The 18,851-nt window shown below is 46.9% G+C and overlaps 1 protein-coding gene across 4 annotated transcripts in view; it reads left to right on the top strand.

The window, feature by feature from the left end:
- The window catches only part of rbms3 (RNA binding motif, single stranded interacting protein), a 247,507-nt gene that overhangs the window by 190,677 nt on the left and 37,979 nt on the right, over positions 1–18,851 (top strand). The gene's annotated exons all lie outside the window — the stretch shown is intronic.

Here is an 18,851-nt window from a genome sequence, read left to right as displayed (position 1 = left end):
CCACAGACAGCTCACATACACTTCCTGTTTAAATTTTTAATGTAATAACATCCAACTTCCTTGTGATTACATGAGGTGTTGAGTTGATTTACAGTGTGGGGGGATGAAAGCAGCTGGGAGCTAATGATACCTAAACAGCCTACCTATTATTACTGTTAAGTTTGAATGAAACCATCTAATTTCCTCTCAGCGACATGCGCTATTTAGACACAATATGTGTTTTAATGCACGTCTGATCCATGTCACTGTGTCCTCAGACATGTAGTAACTGTAATATATGGAATTGGTGCATTAAACATGATGGACAGTTATATTTTTTATTAGCAATAAAACACACCATTGTAAAATAAAAAGGCAGTGCTTGCCATTCACGTTAATTGAATACTTGTCCATGTATTCGGGTTGGACAGAAACAAGCGCCACGGCGCTCGTATATAGAGGCATCTAATCAGCTATCCAGGCCAGGTTTGTTTGGCGAGGCCTGGTTGATATGAGCGGTGCGTAGCCAGTCACAGCGGCCTGCCCCAGCTCCTCTGCTCGGCCCACGTCTGATTGTGATTCGGAGAGAGGGACATGATCGATAGCCCTGATGGAGCACTACAGCTGTTTAGCTATTCTGTGCAATGCGGCAGCCGCTTTCTCCCCGTCGCTGTGAGCGCGCATACGCCCGCACACAGACACAAAGTCATCCACGGCGCACGTGTGCCCAAATATACACAGGCGGGCGGACATAGACGCATACCGCATGCATCAATGCGCATGCACATAACCACAGTGCATGTGTCCAAAAGTACATAAGATACACACACACACACACACACACACACACACATTGATACTGCAGACGCAATAAACTCCTTCCTGAGAATGGATCAACTTTGTAGTTGGAGGTGAGGATGTAAGAGTTATCCTTGTTTTTCAGTGCGTGCGGATTTACTCAATACAGAATAAATAGAATTTATGAAATGTGACTACAGCAATAAACCATACTGAAGTGAGCCCAACAGGGACGCATTATGATTTACACGGCAACCCTGAGCACTGGGAAAGTCAAAGGAAGCGCAGATAAAAAGTGATTTAATCCGCTGGCTCCACTGAGCCTTGCTGATTAAAGCCCTTCGTCCCACAATGCATTAAACAGCTTAGAGATGACACCCTATGGTAAATGTAATTTGAACCGGAGATACATTAGCCATTGTTTGGTTTTGGCAGGTGAGTAATCTGATGCACATCCCATATTGTGAGTGAGCCGTGGCAGAGAGGAAATTGATAACATCCGATACGTGTTCTGTGCCGCTCAGGCGAATTGATGCTCTTTGAAGCGATTCAACGTCATGTCATTGTCAGCAATCACACAACAGCTAAATAAACAAGAAGGTGTGTCTTCAGAAGGGCTAGACACAGGGAGTATGGAGCGTTGCCAAATGACAGCACCAGACTTGAATGAATCCAGCTTTTCACATGAATGTCTAACTGTACAAATAGAGAGTGGGTCCAGACTGGATGTGCAGTAACACTGCAGCTTCTTCCTTTTCCCTTCCGTTGTGCTGCTGCCAATATGGCAACAGACCTGTGAGTCGGCTCCAATATTGTCCAATAGATGCTGGATAAATAATGGAAACCACATCAGGAAGCAGCCGCTGCGGCCCTGGGACATGGAACCAAACGGAAACATGCAATATGTACAAGCTTTCCGGCTTATTCCTCTGTTTTTTTTTTGTTTTTTTTACAACACTCTGGCATTTCTCCTTCTAACTTTATCTGTTTTCACAATTCCTTTTCAGACCACAGTCTCTATCTCTAATCACTCAGACTTCTAAAAGACCCTATTTTAATGTATACATAAAAAGTTTTTGTAGGCCCACAGTAAAAGCCATATGCTTCATGGAGACTTGTGGGAAGCATCAGTGCTTTTATCGTGTAAAGCGCCCCCCCCCCCCCCCCCCCTCCCCCCGCCCCCTCCCTTATGAATGCAATTTCTGATTTACTTGCTCTATCTGTGAGAGATCCGGATGACACCCAGGCCTTTTTAGAACAACTGCAGCTGTCTCATGCCAAGCACAGTTCACAGGACTTACTATTTGCCAAGCCCCCCTTCTCCTTTTAAACAAAACACGGCACCGACCAGAAGACGGTGCTCGCCCGCCAACACATCCCGTCATTATTTGCTGAACACAAGGGCCTGTGCCACTTGGGGAGCTGTTGCTGGGGGCGCTGTTGCAGAAAAAAGATTCCCTCCCTGTTGGCGTCCTCACCAAGACAACGGTGCCGAGACGGCAGAGACAGCCCACGGTATTAAAACGTCCCTCGCTGAATTAAGGCGAGTCCCAATTCACTTGGTAAGTCACAAAAAGCCCTTCTGAAACTGTCAGTCATACTCGAGTAATCCATGTTAATTTCTCCAATCCCTCCCACATTCCCCTGGCTAATAACTGGCCTGTCAGCAGGCCCATTTCTCTCCCCTATGGCGTGCAGATTTAGCCAAGTAGGTTGGTGGCTTGGCTGTCAGCTCGTCTCAGGCATGGCTGCCACTCTGATCATGCCAGGCACATTGTTCCCAGGATGCATCTGTGTGCCATGCGTGGGTGCTGATCTGTGAATTGTTTGTGTCCAATGTTTTCCTTCCTCTTTTTTTTTTGACAGAAACAAAAGGTCAAATCCGTTATACATTGATGATTTACTTACCGCCGCTGTCACCCGGAGTGAACCAGCCATACTTCTGTCTCTGTCTGTGATGCACAATGACAATCAGACAGCTTTTCGATATACAGTGCTGCGGATAATAATTAGCCACCCATCCTCCCTCTGAAATGCGTTTCTCAGGATATTGCATTGTAATGAAATCTGTCGTCTTAGCATGAACCTACCCCCCCCTCCCTCCTTGCCCCCCCACCTTCTACCCCTGACTCCACCCGCCTCCCATTACAGACAGCACGCACAGGAAGTTATTATTGGCATCCCCAGTAAATCAGACGGCTTCCTGCAAAAGGATCAATTTCCCCCGATGCACTTTCTCATTATAACCTTATCTCGCCCACAGACAATAATCTGGATTTGTCACGCTTTGTTTGTTTTGCCGCTGAACTGTATCAATCATGAGCGGAGCCAGTGGTTAGCACAGCGAGGAGGAGAAGGAGCGAGGAGCCGCTGTGAGTGGATCCGTCCCTGAAATATAAAGCATTCACCTGCTGCGGTCCCCTTCCACAGAAAATAATATAAGCCCTTTGATTGGCTTCAAAGTTTGTTTAGGCAGAGGAGAGGAGCCCCGGCTCCTGGAGGGGTTTAGGCAGGAACAATTGACTTTGCTCTCCACTCAACCACATCTAATGTGGAGCAAGACCGAATGTGGGAGAGTTACCACGAGGAAAAGACACATAACGAGGGAGGGTAATAGAGAGAAATATAGCGGGAGGGCGATGGGAAGAAATAGATTAGGAGTTGAGGAAATGTGACAGGAATAAGAGGGGGAGATAAAAGAGAACAGATGGAAAAGGGCAGAGAGGGGAAGAAGGTGATGGGTGGCGCAGGGAAGCAGAGGAGAGAGGAGAGAAAGTTGGAACAACCCGTGCCTTTGGAAGGTTAAATTTCAGTAAAGTTTAGGCTGCTGCATCTGCAGAGATGAAAGGATGACATTGGCTGAGCGGCCGCTTCCTGAGCTTGACCCCCGCGACCTCGGCCCAGCTGTCCACCATGTTGATCCCCCTCTATCTTTCTCCCTCCTCACACTACTCGCATCTCTCCTCAGACTTTTTGTCGTCCATGCTTTTGTACTCTCTCTCCCTCTCTCATCCGTCCCTCCTTCGCTTATCTTCCCTGCCTCCGCTGTCTTTCATCGCTCACTCTCCCCGCACGTCCTCCCTTCCTCTCTCGCCACCCTGCGCGTCGGTATCGCACGCATTCCTGTTCTTCCCCGTCCCCGATGCTCATCTATGGAACTGGATTCAGCTGAGTGCACACGATATTAGCGCGAGCAAAATGAGCACCTGAGGCTGCTTTTATTTATGAAGAGCATTGTTCCTCTCCTCTTTTGTTTGATACGCATTCAGCCGTGTCATTGATGTGTTCTGATTTCTTTTGTTCTGTGGATTCACTCGCAGCGCGGACAGCAGACATTACGCACAGTTTTTTTCCCCATGGAAGTGAAGCAGCAACAAGGTTGTCTTCCTTAGAAATCCTTTTGGGCCTTGTTCCAAAAATGCTCTTCAATGTGTAATATGTGCATACATTAATAATGCACACAGTAATTAAGAATACACTCCACATGGCTCTGTCTTTCCAGCCCTTCGGTCCACACCAGACTATATGGGCAACTATTTGTTGGCTCACCGTTGCAGTTTATGCTAACATTCATGATCCCCACTCTAATAATCCTCATGACATTGGTGATCCCGACTTTTTCCAGCATCACCATGGCGTGTAAGCCGGCCGAGGCATTCATGAGCCAGAGAAGATGAACAAAGGTTAGCATGCTGATCAATGAGTTTTACGGCAAATCACACATTCATCTGCTGGCTTTCAGTGCTGTGTCAAGACCACCTAAAACAGAGACCACGATCACGACCAGAGACCGAGACAAGAGTCCATCCAAGAGCCCCACACTGCATGTGTTAAGACCTAAAATAGGCAATGCACCGTCAATGTATGAATGTCCAATTATGGTCTTGAAATGAAGCCCACAGAGCGAGACAAGAACAAGGAAAAATGCGGTCGATTCAGAGACGAGACCCTGAGTTCTTCACAAAGTCGTCTGGACCAAAACCAATCTCGAGTACCACAACACTGCTGTATTATTCAGCAACGGTTGTTTTGTTCCTGCTAATGTCGAGCTCTGCCCAGTGAAACACAGCTGTGGACCAATTGTTGGTTGAAAGTCCTTCACAGTAGTTGTTTAGGACTTCGGGGGCGTTTCTTATACCTTTCTTTGCAGTGAGTTATGTTCTGGAGAGCTCAGGAGCTGCCTCTGCCAACTTTTCTGTCACAAGCAAAAAACCTCTAGGTTTTTCTTTTCATATTCTTCTCCCCAGAGCTAACTGGGCTCTCCACCACTCCGAGGAAGGAAGCCCTGAGATGCGCACATTATCTTCACGGATCCCTAGATTTCAGGTTTTTACCATCAGTCAACTTAATCTAATACAGAACCTGAGGCGATGCATTTCTGTTATATTCAGCCTCTCAGCAGATACAGTAGGTCACTGAGCTCATAGCCTTTTGGCCGGCCGGCCAGTCCTGCAGAATGAAGATTAAGTTTGCTGAGGAGGATAATCATGCTCCAAGGTCTCCGTGGTATGCAAGCAATTCAAAAGGCTTGCTCTCTGTGTGGCTCACTCCTCTCTATCTCCTGTACCTTTCATCAGTTACAGCATCGCCAAAAATACAAAGATCATTTCTCTCTGTAGTTTTTTTACCGTAGCACGCTTTAAGGTATACATTTGAACTCGGAGAGAAATGGTGAGGTAAAGCCAGGTCATCTGACGGACCAGAATTGACCCCGAGATTAAGTGTATCCTCTGTGTGCTTGCGTCAGGGAAGCAGGCATCAGTTACACCCGGTCCACGTCACTGTCAGCGTCCCCGGGACACAGAGGGCAGTGAGATAAATCTAGCTGCCGCCCCCAAAATAGAGCACGGGCCTCCATTAGAACAGGACGCAGGCTGTGTGGGAACAAGCAGAGGTCACTGTGGTCAGCAGAGTTATTTCTGTAGCGCCACCGGACCTCCAGGAGTCGACGCCCATTCATTCATCCGACTGCCTGCCAGCGGGGTAGGGGACACACACACAGAGACTCACAAAATAAATTGCGTACACACCTACATGCTCTGCCAATGGACGATCAGTCGGGGTGGGACACGTTCCATGTGATGAATCTTACTGCGACAGCGTCAGAGGTGCCAATTTTTTCCTCTTTTTTTTTCTTTCTTTTTGTCACCTGAAGCTATTTGTGTTTTTTTTATGCGAGCGTGTTTATTTGAGCACTGCCTGCTGGTGTGTGAGCTGAAGGACGATGGAAACACACCTGGTTCGGAGTGACCTCATGTCTCAGACACACTGTCTCTCTGTCTGTCTCTGCTTCCCTGGGCTGGCAGCGCTGCTCACCGTGGTTATTGGATCACGCCTGTGGTTTCTTTTGCTTCTCCTTTTTTTTTCTGCTGCTGCTTTTGCTCAGCTTATGTAGATGATTTACAGTAGCTCGCAGACATGGATGCACACATTCTGTAGTTGCACAAAAACACAGACGACGCAGAAAAAGCAAAGCACTCCTACGCGCCAAGAGAATGATTTCTTACAGTCTCTGTTTCCTACCTTTGTTCTTTGAGCCTCCCTCACTCCTTCCCGTCATACACACACACGCACACTCTCACACACACACACATCAATAGTCCATTAGGAGTGTGTTGCTTTCATTACCTCCAGCTTGGCCCTGAGACAGCCTTCAGAGTGGAGTACAGCAGAGCAGAGCTGGCCAGGATTGCAGTATATATAGCGAGAAGTCTGGTAATTGCCAGCTCTCTGTTCTCGCACTATCCTGTGCGTCAGGTGGAAAGTATGAATCTGTGGTATCTGGGGACCACCCCTGCTGCGCTGCGCCGCATCTCGCTACAACTGCCTGTCCCCCCACAGGGCACAAGTAATAGGGGAAAAACAGAGTGCTTAAAGGCCTCAGAGAGTCCAACAACTGCCACTCCAACAATACACACCGCCGTGGGAATGAAATAAAAAAAATCAGGCAGCCCACACTTGCGGCTGAGAGGCACCTAAAGAAAAATACGCTGCCTAAAAAATCTCACTTTCCATGCCAGGCTTGCTACACAGTGGTGAGGGCTGTTACTGTTGTGCAGCTTCTCTGTCGAGGTGGAATACTTGTTTGTTTTGTTTCACCTGCCAGAAGGCAGAACGATGGTCAAGGAACAAAACATGTTAAGGGGTCCGGAAAACATTTGAAAATACTGCCAGAATTTGAGTAAAAGCACACAAATATGCTATTGAATGATGAAGAAGTTCTTGGACAACACTGCACAAAGAAACTCGGCTCCCGGCAGGTCAAATAATACGAATCTGTCTATTTCAGTTTTTGTTTGTACTGTAGGTGTAGAATACCAGCATGAGTCTTCGTATTTGTGTTGTCTGTTTGAGGTCATGTAAGCAAGAACAGGTCATCATCAAGTGATCAAAACCATTCATTTCAAGGTTAGCTATTCGTGTTACAGCCAGAAAGCCTTTCATTCACAAGCTAAACTGTTAGCGTGTGCCGATTATATTTCAAACAGGTTATTTTTTTGGTGGTCAAAGGTCACTGCAACCTCATCAAATTTTTGGCCAAGAATTCTTCTACTAATTGTGACAATTCCACACGTCTAATTTTCATTGGCCTTCTGACATTTTTGTCACCATTTAATCCTTTAATGTAAAGAGTGAAGCGCTCTCGTGCAACCACCCGGCATGAATAGAAACCGAATGAACAAATGAATGAATAGAGCATCAGTGTTTGCAACTGCAATGTGGCGATAATGTGATTTGCAAAACAGTGAAAGTCGATTTTTTTTGAAGGCACAAAACGTTCAGCGGACAATTAAATATAAAGGATTTGTGGTTCAACAGGCAAAAACACACACAAGACTATTTCCCTCATATGGTTGAATAATATAGTCCTGCTCTATTATTATATTATATTCCACTCAAATCATTCATCAAATAAATGGTATTATACTGTAGCTCCCAGGCGAAATAAACAAAGATGATTTATTTTCCTGACATCCTTGTTAATCATACCTGCGGTATGTGCTATATAGAAGTATATACTAGTGCTTTTTAATGTGTGGCCTTCACAGGCATTTATAAAAGTGGTGACTTAATGGCCTTTTTGTGCAGCACTCTGCCAGATAGCAGTGATGTAGTTATGATAATACCGCCACTAAGTTTTCCCATTCACCAGTCCCTGTCTGGATCCTCTTACACATAGACACACAGATTTATGAATTACCTTGAGCTAGTCATATCTCCCTTTTAGCCCCGAGACGTAATCTCGCCACAGATGCATCCAGATCAATTTTTCAGCATGTCTCATTTGCGGAGAGCGAGCAGCGGGCCCGGCACAGCGAGGGGTGAGCGTGGGGGATGGATGCAGTCGGGGTGTATCCAATTTCAGGCTGCAAAGCGAATGGCCTTGGAGATCAAGGATTATACAGCAGATTTCTAAGTCGGGCTCATATTGATTCGCTGCGGCCCTGGTGAACTCGGCGTTGTACCTTCTCCATGTAAGCTTTTAAATGTTGTTGCCTTAATGGCCCGCCTCGTCACTATCGCCGCCCTGATCCATAAGGCCACAACAACTGACCCGTATAACAATGGCCTTTTGTTTTTTCTAGATGTCACAGGATAGTCCATGGACCAGTAATTCAGGGGAAATCATGTGTGTCTGATTTAATTTGGTTTGAATACGGTATTATTTTTAGTCACAGGGTGTTAGCTGGTGCGATTGGAGGTATTAAATATGATAATTAACTTCCCATAACACTTGGAAAGTGGAAAAATAATAGTGTGAGCACTTTTAAAGGCAGTGTTTCAGTTTTATTGTAATGCCCATTCTGGCAGTGAAAGAAGGTTTCTATATTAGACAATACAGCTCTACTTCATGCAGTTAGTTTTGTGACAGTCTTCCTCTTTTTCTATATGTATTTTATTTATATATATATAAAATCTGTTACTAATGACAATTTGAGTTTTACTCTTTTGTTCTGGCACCCTGGTCTCAGTGAATGTTGTTGGAGCTTCTCCACACTGCAGCTGGTGCTGATGAGCGTCCGACCACCCAGCTGCAGAATTTTTCAGCAAAACTTTACGTTTGAAATTCAGATCCTTTTCAGTTCTCCGCAGCAGAGGCATTCATCGCGGGCGCTTTCGTCACTTCTAATGCGTTTTGAAGCGCCGTCCCATACTGAGCAGCACTCTTGCCCCCCCTCTGGGACTTCATGGTCTCCACCTTCCTTCGCCAGTCTGAGGCACGGAATTAAAAGTTTGTTGTCCCGCCATTTAGCCATCTGTTCTGCAACTTCCTCTTGTCTCCACTGGATTCTTTCTCTCCATCACACTCCGTTCACACCCTCTCCCCTCTCTTTTTTTCCCCCCTCACACGCATTGTAAACCAGTAAACACATATTTGAAGTTTGGTAATTGCTTTTGGAAAAGCCAAGAACAGGAAAAACAAGGTTGCTGCAAAAGTCTAATTACTCAACAGTGCCCCCCTCCCTCCCTCAAAATACGAGAAAGAAAGACAGTCAAAAGAGGGTGGAGATGGGCGTTGGGATCTGGTTAACTCGTCAAACAGGCCCATTATGGGGTAAAATCAACAGCGGGAATTGTTAGATGTGTGCGAGCGAGGGGGAGAGTGTGTCCAAATCCCCTCAGTTCACACAGCCATTACAAACAAGAGTGGATTAGCCAGCAGCCCCCTGCTGGGACAGTGAATGGATGAGAATGCGAGAGATGACAGTGGCTGCTCCCTCTCCAGCATTATCTAAATAACAGGCCGGGGAATTCAATAAGTACCGGCCTCATCAGACCTCATCAGCTCCCCCAATTAAGCTGCACATCATGGCGGCTGGCGGGCTGGTTGCCGTTGGTGACTGATGAGGGCCCCGCGTGGGCAGGGTGTACTCGCCTCTGCGTCGTTGCCACGCTGCCTCGCACTCCTTGTCATTGTTTAAGGGAAAGCATCGGTGTGTGCGTGTTTCTTTTGGAAGGGAATCAATAGGTGCTGATGAATATCATCAGGATAACAACAGTGTTTGGGCTAAAGTGCAGTCCAGGCTGACCCACTCAGGCAGTTTGCTGTCCTTGATGCCTCAACTTACAAGTAAGCAGGAGTTACCTTCACCGCGCCGGTGCCCGTGAACCCTGGTGATATATCGACGTTGTGTCAATACCCCTCCCCTCCCACATTACCTCCCTGTGTGTCCCCCAGGGGGCCGGACAAGTGGAGAAAAAGCACGGCTCTCGCACATCGATTGGGGCCCATTAACGCAGACTGGGACAAACAAAGCCTTTTCATCACTTCTGAGATGTTTAGGCAAGGATTTACCCCAAGTTGTTCTCCACATGTCGACCTCTCTCTCTCTCTGGTTATTGCTCTCTCAGGGGAATGGAGGCACATAGCTACTGATGCTAGAATAAATACTGCTGAAGAGTTTGCCAAGTGTGTAATTTCCCCTGAAGGAATGTGTGATGAAGACAGCCTTCACACTTTTATTTTCATGTTTTTTCCAAAGACACTGTAACTGACACAGGGAGGAAGTGCAGTCAGATTTTGCCCATTTAATTTAGTTTTGGACTGATTACAGTTTACACTATATTGACCGGTTCTTTGAAGAGAAAGCGCTCTGATTGCGATGACTCACGACAGAATTACTCAACATTATACACATCAGGCAATTAATATTACTGTGCAAGGCCATTGCAAAACATCGCCTGCTTTGTATTTTTTTTCACTAAATTACCTGGGCTCTAGAATCGAAAGCAGTTTATACATTTCAGGAAATATAACAATTTCCTTTGAAAGCTGTTGATATAATCAGTGTGCACCAAAAAAAAAGAAGCCACTTCGGTTATCAGCAATTTTTTGGGGGGAAAGATTAGTGTCAACGCTGCTCAAGAAGAAAGAGAATACCTAAGAAATGAATGAATTATGAGCCCTGGGAATGTCTGGTGCACTGTTTGAAGTCCAGACGAACAGCATCTAGCAGACAGGGAGCAGATGAGCGGGTTAGCCATCTTACTTTGGACCAAGCTCTGGCTTTTCAGTCTTTTATGAAGATGCTACACGGCTAATCTGGAATCACCCAGCCAGTTCATAACACATGTCGACACGGCTCATGTTGGAGGCAGACTTTCGACAGTATGTTTCTACAGGCCTTTTGGTCACATGTCATTCAGAAAAGACATCGCGGCTTCTCACTAAATACACATATTGTTGTGTGTTTGCTTTATGCAGTATTAACCCCGCTGCCAGGGCAGTTTTGTTCTCTGGGAACCTAATTTTTAGGAGATCAGGCCAGCAGGATCAATGAATGTTGCAGAAAAATAACTTCTACATCTCATCTAATATGAAGGCAAAGTAAAACAGGGGAGGTTAAACAATGTAACACAAGTGACAACAAAGCATCTGTTGGTTCAGTAGCAGTGATGAAATTATTTAAATCTGTTGACAGTTACACTTTTAGCACATCGTTTCTAACAATCACCCTTAGAGCATTTGGGTTATAGCAAGAACCCCGTGAAGCAACACTAGTGTCTTAAAATAGCTGAAGACTAACAAGGCAAAGGAGACGGAGGATGTCGAGTAACAGATTCAACTTTTATTAGGGAGAACGGCGGAAACACAGCGCTGCCCTTCCTATGCTGTCTGTCTGTGTGTGTGTGTGAGTGTGTGTGTGTGTGTGTGTGTGCGTGTGCGCAGGGCTGCTCTTTTGACAGCGAAAGAGCAAACAGAGCTGCACCTGCAGCTTCTATCAACCAGTGGAAAGCTCCTTTCAGCGCGGCTTTAATTACAGTCTCTGCAGCTCTGCTCGGCTCAGACAGGCTGGCCTCCACGCAGCCAACCAAATCCTCTCACACATAGCTGCCTTCCTCTGCCACGGAGTCACCTGATCCCTAATCAGCCACGGTGCCACTCTTCATCGATCCCCAATCAGTTACAGTAAAGGGGAGGCTGTGGAACTCCCTCCCCTCGCACAACCCCCTCTGCCCCTTCTCCCCTTATTAGTCCGGTGCCCTGCTTTCCATTGATCGTAAATCAACGTCACTGCCCGCATTGATCGTCAATCACCCCCAGTGACATTATTGATCCGGCCGGTCCCTCGGCTATGGGCCTGCCCTGCGCCCTCGGCCCACATTGCAGCCGCGGCATATTGATCCCCCTCAGATACAGTATCGAGGGCTCTATATTGATAATTCATTTATTGTGCTGTAATTTCATTTGCTTTCCTGTCCATAGCGTTGTTACTGGAAGCCCCTCCGGTGGAAACCTAGTTAACAAACACACAGCCTTTTTTTTTATGCCTCACCATGTTACTCTTAACTGATGTGGCTTTGTTGTGCTTGCAGCTCGAAGCATATTTTCCGCCTTTGTTCCAATGTCGTTATCAATTTGCAGTCGCGGGTAGCCTAAAGGTTACATAACCCTACTTACAACCGAAACAAATCTACGTTCCCTGGACCATCTGGGAAATTGAATGAGAGGCAAGGTATCGTTTAGCGATGCACCTTAACATCCAGTTTGTCTTTCGAGTCTTATGCTGACCAACAACAGAGGGCTGTTTGTAATGCACACTGAGTGGGAATTTGTGTAACTATGAATCTAAAGCAGTGTAGCGCTGGACAACACCATCTGCAAAAAAAAAAGATAAATAAACCTCAATAATTTTTGCTGCAACATTGTGTCGAAGCTGTGTAAAGCATGCTTAATGTAAATAATGAAACCGTGGCAATAATACAAAACCTGCGCTTACAGGACTAAGACTTCACGGCATCTTCTGAGGTGTACTCGCAGAGCGCGAAACCGATTGAAGTGTCATATATAGCGAGGAATACTTGCCGTGGGTCTGGTGGACGGGGCAGTTCTGTTGAATTACAAAGCTCCCATCTGTATGATTCATCTCTATAGATGGGAGGTTTCACGGGTCACTGGAGGCGTTGGCAGTGTTATAATACTCTGCTAACAGGGACAGAGATGGCTTCGCTGTCTGCCCACACAGGCAGAGAGACAGGCAGTGGAAGCAGGAGTCAACCCCCACAGGCAAAGTACACCCGCAGCTGCTCTGAAGTCCGTCTGCCAAAGCCAAATTGGTTTGCCATGGAAAGAGAGGAGCTCCACGACCCGACCGCGACCAAATTTATGCCGTAAGGCCAATGAGAACCAACGAAGGCTTACTTGTTATGAATTCCAGTATTTCTTGTTACTGTCTGAGGGAAGTCTCTTTCCTTTTATCTTTTGTTTATTTCATTGGAGACTTGGTTATTGAAACATTGTCGTACATTTTGGTTACTTTTGTAAAAAAAAAAAAAGCAAAAAGGACTCAATCATCAGTATGCATTTGGATATGATTTTTCCTGGCTCCACGCGGGTGACAGCCGCAGGCATTATGTTGTCGGGTCGTCCGCACCTACCGACGTACGATCCATCCTCGTGACGGCCGGAGGGGATGTCTTCTGAAACAATTTCCAAGGATGACGTGATTTAGAAATTGGAAGTCATGGGGCACCGCGACCTCCAGCCCATTCTCATCAACGTAGTATCTCAAAAACACCCGGAGGGAATGTCTTACAATTTGGCGCAAAACCTCCATTTGGACATGAAGATTAACTAGTAAGAATTTGGTTGTCAAATGTCACTTGGACCTCGTAAAACTTTTAAGAATGAATGTGCTTTTTATGACAATTTCACACAAATGTCGACTAGGATAAAATGATGAAGTGATCTTGGACAGACATGGAAGTGAACTGCAACCTGACTGTTTGACGGAGGCATAATGTCTCATTAATCTTTCCTCACAATGTTATAGATAAGAAGTATGTGCCCATAGTTTGGAGCAACATAAATAAAATATGTCAAGCGTGATCTTAGAGTGCATACATAAGTTATTGTAATAGAAACATTAATTGGAGACCAGCCTAATATCCCAGTCTCTACAAACCAATCAGATCGGCAGAAAAAAGAGACCAATCAACAGCTTATCTTCTAAAAAAAAAAAAGGCTCATGTATGTAATTTATGATGTGAGGATTCTCAGTCAGCCGGGTCAAAGTGTTGTTGTAAATCAAAGACAACTGAAATAGTTTTAAAAGCGTCGTCCTCCATCCAGAGATGAAGAAGCAATGAAGATCTTGAGAATGAGTCGCCGAGCCAGACAGCCAGTCTCTCTACTGGCTTGTAATGTGTTGACGTCACGTCGCCGGTTGCACATCGGGCTGTTTTCTTAGCTGGGATCTTATTTCAAATCCACTCTGCAAATAGTGTTTTCAATCTCATACTATACTCTTACAATTCTGAAGCGACCACAGCGCGGCTTCTTGTAATTGCCGCCCTGGCCAGCTGAGTAAAGCCTCCACTGATACTGAGACCGACTGCAGCAGCAGAGACGTTGGCACCGCGGAGCAGCACGTGTGGGTTTAACATTAGAAACATCTGCCACTGGCCGCTTTAAAATTGCAGCTGACTGCAAGAACCAGCGACACTAAACTATGCAATTTGGAATGAATGCGGCGAGGACTGTCTGTTTGTATAAATGTTATTTCAATATATGGAGAGGGATTTGCGAGACGCTCATTGAAGCTGGCCGACACACATGGCGCTAGCTTGTCCTCCCTCGCACGGCCGTTTGTTTTATCACCATGGCAACTACAAGTGGAATTAGCCGATTAAGCTAGAAATGATTTTCTCGTTTAACTGGTACCTCGGAGCTCGTCTCACAGGAGTTGGCCAGCAGCTGGAAACCACACCGCCTGTTTGGCGCTGCACTTGTTGCTCACTCATTTGCTGTGAGGGCAGATTCTTCCAGAGTATGCACTCGGGGACGCGACCAATATGTTCATCTGCTCAAAAATCGTTCCAGCCGTACTCATGCAGAATGCTCTTCGCCTTATCCATCCATCCGACCGTTTCACATCGATATATCTGTGTAGTCCAGGACCGGCTAAAAGCTATGTTGCAATCCCACCGCCATAAGATGGCCTCAGTCAATTGTAGTTGTCTGCCGCATTTTAAACTGACTTGTTTGCCAGACACCCATCGATCTCGTCTCATCCATCAGCTTTATTTGTCTGCATAGGGTCTAGGATCAGCGTCTGCTCAGTGGTGCATGAAGAGATAGATAGATAGATAGATAGATAGATAGATAGATAGATAGATAGATAGATAGATAGATAGATAGATAGATAGATAGATGGGAATAGGGAAATAGGCAGAGAGATAAAAAAAAAAACAGGGAGTGAGACAGGCCGACAGCACATAACCACGACAGAGAGAGATGCGATCGAGGGAGACGGACGGAGAGAGTGAGAGATGGATTAGCATGTCAGAGACTCCCTACATAACATTACTCTTGTTAAGTGCGCAATAGCTCATCGATCAGGCTTCTACCGCCCGCATCCAGGGCTCTTCCCTCCACATCCTTTCCCGTAATCCATAATATCATCTCAGGCTTGTACCGGCTGGCGTGCTGCAGGAGGCCTCTATGGGGAAGGCTGAGCGAAGTCTGATCAATAGCCATAGAGCATGTGTAGCGGATGCAGAGTGAGAAGCGAGGCGTTGTTGACATCCTTCTCCCTACACTTATCTCACTCACTCTTCTATATAGTATATAGATTGTGAGGGGGGAACTGGACGGCGCCTGTCACCTCTGCCATCGGCGAGTCCCTTTTTCCTCCGTCTCTCCTCCGTCTCTTTCCGTCACTGTCTCACCATGTTTTTTCTTTTCTTCTTTTTTTTTGTCTCTCTATGACACCGTATCCGCCTTTCCATCTATCTCCCTCTCCCTCTTTGTCTCCCTCTCCTCTCAGCGCCCTCTCCATTTATCGGGCCGTGTCATTGAGCCATGTGTGCCGTCCCTGTCAGCAAAACGGCTGGCGGACTGTCTTCATTTCCGTGCTGAAGGATGCGAGGCCAGCGTGGCAGTTGCGAGAGCTATCGACGGGGATCCGTCAAAGCCCTCCCCGTAGGGCAGCTGCTGCCGCCTGCCTTCCCGGCTGGCGGCCATTATGCACTCGCCTGTTTTACTCTGAAAATGGCGACATATGTATGTGCTGTAGTTCTGGTCCACGTGTTTTCTCGTATGTTTTTCTATCATAGCTACTTCATCTTTATCTATTTCTCAAACACTGTATCTGCCTCTGTCTTTCCATCTCTCTCTCTATCTTTCGCTCTCTCTCTCTCTCTCTCTCTCTCTCGCTCTCTCTCTCTCGCTGTCTCTCTCTCACTACCCCTCCCACTTTATTTTTCTTTTTCACTTTCCCATAAGACACAGCCTCCTCAGTCTGGGCAGACAGGTCAAGCTGGCTGATGGGAATCAGACAGTTGTTGATCCAATTAGAGATCCCCTCGAGCAGCGTCAGAGTACCGCAGATTTCCAATAAAATACTGTCCTCTTTCTTCCTTTTTCTGATTCCCTCCAAACACGTCCTTGCAGTAAAACCTAGTGTGCTCCCCGAATGACATTTCAGAGATGCTGAGCTCAGGAAAACTTCAAGCCAGGAAACCTGTTGGAACCTCGTACCAAAGCTTCCTCTCTCTGCAGCCTTTCAGATTGACATATTTTGGTACAAGTGGCAGAACAGTTGCCTCAGTTCGGCCCTCTTCAGGGCTTTGCTCAGACAAAGAGCAAAGCCAGGCCAACCCAGTTTGCCTCCGAGCCCTTGTGAGAAGTCTCTTTTATAACTGCCTCAATGGTAAAAAGCTGGCTGTTTCACCAAAACCCTTTACCCTGCTCCTTTCTGCAGCTCGAGGGCATTCCTGCATTGATTTCACCATTCAGACCGAGCAGATGTGCAATCCGATTCTGAGCGGCAGAATGAATGCACAACGTGTAGACATTGATGCATCGTAATGCATGTGCTGACTTGCATTCTCGGATGAAGATGTTATTTAGTTGGCCTGGCAGGAGTATCCAGAGCATACGCCGCAGATACCATCAAGAAAGGGATTGGAGATATATGGCTGTTATTCTGCAGACAAAGGCCTGATTTCCCCACAATGACGCCCCACAGGAAACAACAGCAACAGCAGCGATTGCTTATGCAACGCTGCACTCAGAAGTGAAACTCACAACATGCCTCAATTTAAAAGGCTATCGCACTGTGTCTGACTGAAGTACATCTGCATGCACTTATTGGTTAATTTTACTAGGTGCTTATGTGTCCATTGATGAGCAGAAAGCCACAACTACGTCTCCAGAGCCAAACGCACAGTCTGGGCCGAGGCCGCGATCACACGGGGGCATCTTCCTTTCGCCGAACTGTCGAGCGCCGCTCCTCTGGCTTTCGTGTGCACGCGTGTCCGTGAGTGTTTCTAGCACACATGTGCTCGCTGCGTTTCCGCGGTCGCCCCTCGTTAACGTGTTTTCCAGTCTCTCCGGCAACCCACGTAAAAAACAATTAGGAGTTCCCGTAGCGCACCTTGTTAGCAGCAGTTGTTGACCTCTGACCAAAAGCACTTTATGTGTTTTTCCCACGATTTAGGACCATTAAAGGGCAGCACACTGGTTCTAAAGGCAGTTTTTTTTTTTTCAAGCGGCCTCCTACGACTCATATGCAGCTAGTGTGAAATGTGTTGTACTTGGAGCTTGTTTCCCAAAGACGCAGCATCAGCATGCTAGTAAGAACAGCCAGTGGCCTAGTTTATTCTGGGCTGTGCCAGTGATGACGGTGTATGGAGCTAGAGAGAGGTCTAAGAAAGGTTTTTAGGCTGGCAGCAGTTCATATTATGTGTCTGTGGTTGTTTTCCAGGGTCGTAGCAGAGCGGCTTTAAGGGTGTGCGTGTGTGTGTGCCGGGGCTACGGAGGGGTGAGTGTGATCACAGGGCGGGGGAGGCGGTATGAGGCTGTTGATCTTGGGCCGGAGTCTTAAACAAATTGGCCAGCTCGCTGTGGGAACTGGGGATGCAGTCACGGGGGTAACGTCAGCGTGCTCTGTGTCAGATTCGGCAAATCTCTCCAATTGCTAATTATCTCCCAGAGTGCCAGAGGAGAGGTTTGGAAGAGCTTTTGTTGTTTTTCCCCGGCACTGTCTCTCTCGCTCTCCCTCCCCGGCAACATTCTCCTGGGCTGACTGAACAGTTTGGTCCCATCGTAGACCCGCTAGCCACATAAACACATTGCAAGTTTACAAAAATAATTCTCTCAAACGTGGCAGAACATGTAAAATAAATACATAAATTCTAATGCTAGCTCATTAACTCCCTTATTATTTCTCATGTCTCACTGGAACACTCGCTTCAGCTGGTTTCATTGCCGTCACTCACGACCTTGTCAATCCCGACGCCATGTCTTTCTCACCTATCTTGTGACGCTGTCATATTATCAAGGCCCAAGCGCCTCGAAAACATCTGAGAGCGGAGATTAAACCATCAACAATTCTCTCGCCGGGCGTCATCTCCACCCCGGCGTGTTGAAAGGTCCCGTTGCTCACCTCCCCCGTTTGCCGGTGTCGTCACGGAGCGGGCCGCGTGGCCAGCTTGCCGGGCCTGTAATGCGAACGCGATGACAGGAGGGGCCGTCAGGTCCCTTGGAAGCCACCAGGTGCAGAGCAGCGCTGGTTCAGGTGTTTGGACAAGCTCACCGGCTCTGTGTGTGCTGTGCGGCCTTCACAGGGAACGAGCGTTTGATCCCGGTGTAGACTCTCACTTGTTTCTCCCACGGTCGCTCACCTGTTCCTCTTATCAGTTTCATTCCCCTCCCATTATCTTTCCCAACCCCGACTCGTTTCTCTCACCCCGTCTGTACCCCGTGTTTCTTTTAGTTGGTCCAACTGTCTTCATTCCCGTCTCTCATCGCTCCACAGCCTCCAAAGAGATTCCGATCTCGCTGACACAGACTGAAAAGGGGACGGACAAAGTTAAAACCCCCAGATCCCCGGCCAAGAGAGCCGACCGTTTCTCATGAGAAAAGCTTTTTTTTCCTATCTGCTCCCCCTTTCACTCTCTTCTTTCATAGAGCCTTTCTTTCAGCATTCGCAAAATGTTTTGTTTTTTTTTACCAGGAGAGTCCTCTCCCTGAATCCATTTCTGTCTCTGCCGGTGCTCACCTGCAGCTCTAATGTGAGAAAGTGCCCTTTGAAAAGTTATCTTCATGGCGGCGTAGGTCATCGCAA

Source organism: Clinocottus analis, unplaced genomic scaffold, assembly GCF_023055335.1.
Source record: "Clinocottus analis isolate CAN_PGR_092001 unplaced genomic scaffold, fCliAna1.0.p SCAF_14, whole genome shotgun sequence".
In the NCBI taxonomy this organism is placed as follows: domain Eukaryota; kingdom Metazoa; phylum Chordata; class Actinopteri; order Perciformes; family Cottidae; genus Clinocottus; species Clinocottus analis.
Note: the sequence above shows the minus strand (reverse complement) of the source record. Positions and strands in the feature narration are given on the sequence as shown.